General features: G+C 36.9%; 1 pseudogene; it reads left to right on the top strand.

Moving 5' to 3' along the window:
* Positions 284–1049, top strand: Gm9363 (predicted gene 9363; annotated as a pseudogene).

The following is a 3660-nucleotide window of genomic DNA, read 5'->3' as shown; positions in this document are numbered from 1 at the left end:
CTTGCCCAATCTGTTCACTCACTGATACTCTAATTTGACTAGATGTAGCACTACCTTTTAACGATAATACATATTTTATCACCTTTCAAGAAACATATTTGTTTATAAGAATGCTTAAGGAATCTTATTTATTTATTATTTGTTTCTTTGTTTTTATTTACTTAAGTTTGAGTCAGTCTCTCACTGTGTAGCTCTGGTTGACCTGGATATCCACATATAGATCAGTCTCAGAGAGAGCCTCTTGCCTCTCCATGTGTGGTACTGGGTTTAAAGGTATGGTCCATTCAAGGCTGCAACTCTGACTTCTGTGATCTAAGGACACTGACTGATAGCCTATGGAAGGAACTTCTGAGAGAAGATCTGCTTTGGGGAGCCTTTGGCTGTCATCCTCATTTTGCACATTACTATATGAGAGTCAAGAAAGAAAGCTTTTGTATGCCTTATACCACCCCAAGGCTGTGGCACTACCCCAGCTCCTGAGCAGCACCAGGTGTTTGAGAGGCAGCTGAAGCTGGCTGTGTCTCTGAAGAAGCCCTTGGTCATTCACTGCCATGAAGCTGATGAAGATTTGTTGGATATCATGAAAAAAAAATGTGTCCTTTGACTACAAGATCCATAGGCACCACTTTATTGGAAGCTACTCAGTCATTGAGCCCTTGCTAAAGTACTTCCCTAACATGTCGGTGGGCTTCACAGCAGTGCTGACCTACTCCTCTACCTGGGAGGCTTGGTTGCCCTTAGACATATCCCATTGGAGTAGATCATTGTGAAAACAGACACACCCTACTTTCTCCCTCGCCAGGTGCTGAGAAGTCTTTACCAGGCTTGGCCTTGCACACAATTCAAGAGACTGCCAGGGTCAAAGAGGAGTCACTTTCCCACACTCTGTTGGTCCTCCAAGAGAACACTAGGCGCCTCTACAGTCTTTGAGCAGGGAGCAAGAGCAGGCGTTTTCTGGCACAGGATGGCCAGTGACCTAATAGTATAGAATAGGCTCCATCTGTCTGTGTCCAAGGTGAAGGATGTGTCAAAACTCAGCAAATCAGGATAAAATAAAATAAAATAAAATAAAAGTATGCACCATCACATATGGATTTTTTCACTTGTTATTGAATATTGTATTTATTTACATTTCAAATGTTATTCCCTTACAGAACCCCCCTATCCCCTCCTCCAACCCCCTGTTTCTATGAGGGTGTTCACCAACCAACCCACTCCCAGCTCCCCACCCTGGCATTTCTCTACACTGGGTCATCAAACCTTCCCAGGACCAAGGGTCTCAACTCCCACTGATGTCTAACAAGGCTATCCTCTGCTACATACGTAGCTGGAGCCAGGGATACCCCAAGTGTAAAAAAGGAGTGTACTCAGCACCAAGACTAACAGTGATGTTACTGAAATTCTCAGTACCTTTGATAATAATGTTTGGATGATTCTGAATAATAATATGAATTTATTTATCAGTTTTTAAAGTTACATGATAGTTTCACAGTTTCTGGTTTCTTTTTCCTAAAGACTATCAGTATAATTTCATAGAGATGATTTTTAAGAGACATGAAATTTGTGAAAAGAAACTGGTGAAAGCAGGTGTCATTCTAGCATATTCTAGAATATGGTAAGCACTGTTTTTCATACTTATATTTTATCCATGCCTATATTCTAAATCTTAGCACAAACACCATTATATATGAATGAAAACTATTGTATTAATGTTTTTCTCTTGTTTTGTATTTTAACTCAAAGCACATTTTCATATAATTTTATTTTATCTCTTCTTTATACTTTATTGAATTACTTTCATCTTTAGAAAACTGATTATTTTCTTACAATAAGTTGTAACTCTAACTTATTAACTATTTTCATAAACTTATTTTTAAATATTAAAATTTATTTTTAAATGAAATTAGGTTAGATCATAAATGTTTCCTTAGTTCTTTAATACTATTTCTATCTGTATTAAAGAATATATACACAATGTATGTTCTTTCAAGAGAGAAAGTAGCATCAGAAAGCATTTTTACGAGCTACTGATAATTTTCCTGTGAATGTAATATATATTTTGCACATTGAATACAAAAATATGCCAGGGCTACATTTTACAGATCAGAATTTATTAACATTGAATGATAGATGGCTTTGTTTTGTTCTCCCTATTCCACTCTCATTTGTACTTTCATAAAGCTGTAGTGATGAAGGCTAGCATGAACATCATTACCTAAGAAAAGCTCAAAACGAGTTAGCATTCCGAAGTACATATGGCATTCCACAAGAAAAGAAGTTATCTTCTAGCATGTCAAAAATAACTCCATTTCAAACACTGTGATGCTGCTTCGAAGGATGAAGAAGGGATTAGGATGCAGATTTCCAAGTTGGGAATGCAATGTTAGCAACTTTTCTTAAAATCAATCGTGTCAAGGCAAGAAAGACGACTTGGTGGGCTGTACAGGCATGAGCAGCTCAGTTCAGATTCCCAGTACTCACATAAAAAAGCAGGCGCTGTGGTGATGAATACACTCACGCCTAGAGACTGCTTAGCAGCTTCTCTAGCCAAGGGGTGAGCCATGCATCCTGTGAAAGCCCTTGCCTCAAAGGTTTGCACACTGCTCATCCTAAATGGCACATCTCTGTCAGACCTTTTCATGCAAGCGTCAAGGGTCATCATGGAAGAAAGTACAGAAAACGTTGAGACTGTGGCTAGTGGAACACTGCTGTGAACCAGCTTTTGCCTGACATGACAGGGGCTGTGCACAAAGGAACGCACACACATAAGATCAGCACACAGTAGTGTTACTTCCAGCAGAGGTTGGGGAGAGACTGAAAAAGAGGCCACGGGTTTGAAATAGAACAAGATTTGGGTATATGGGAAGGTTTGGAGGGAGGAAAGGGAAAGGTTGAAATAATGGAGCAGTATTATAATCTCAGAACAAATTAAAAAGTTGCCTTAAATAAGAAATAAATTCAATAGCATGTAAAATCAAAAAGTATTGGTGGTGGTGATGGCATGAAAGTAGGTATCAGATTTGACCAAACAAACTGTATGGGGATATTAAATTCATGAAATCCTTCAACAATTAAGGTATAGAGTGTTTAAGGAAGACAGCCATATCAGTTTCTGTCCCTTATAACTGGCTTGTGTGTGCCTGCACATACACATGTGCACAAATATATGAACATACTTATAAACCATACACCCAAACACACACACAGAGACACACACACAGAGAACACTAGTGTTATAATCCTTTTCTTTTAGTTAAAATAAAATATAAAAGCATATTAAATAAGTCAATTTGGCTTTTTATATGTTGTATTATCCTAAAAGTATTAATAATTTATTCAACCAATTACAGCATTTACAAAATTTAGAAGTTCCTTATGAGACATTGTAATTAACATTAACAAAAGTAGTAATATTACTTTTAATATGTTTTATCTGTTCATTTAAATAGTAATTGAAATGGTACTCTTCCATTGGTAAATATCTTTATTTTGCATAAATTTCATTTAATAGACTTTACTGTATAGATATTAATTTCCATTCTTCAAAAGGCAATCATATTTCTTATTAAAACACAGCAGAGAGGCTGATCTTATTCCTTCAAATTATGAAAAACTATTATTATTTCTATGCCTTTTAAATGAATTGTGGCTTAGTCGTGG

This window comes from Mus musculus, chromosome 14 (genome assembly GCF_000001635.26).
Source record: "Mus musculus strain C57BL/6J chromosome 14, GRCm38.p6 C57BL/6J".
NCBI lineage: Eukaryota > Metazoa > Chordata > Mammalia > Rodentia > Muridae > Mus > Mus musculus.
This window is presented reverse-complemented; position numbering and strand designations above follow the sequence as displayed.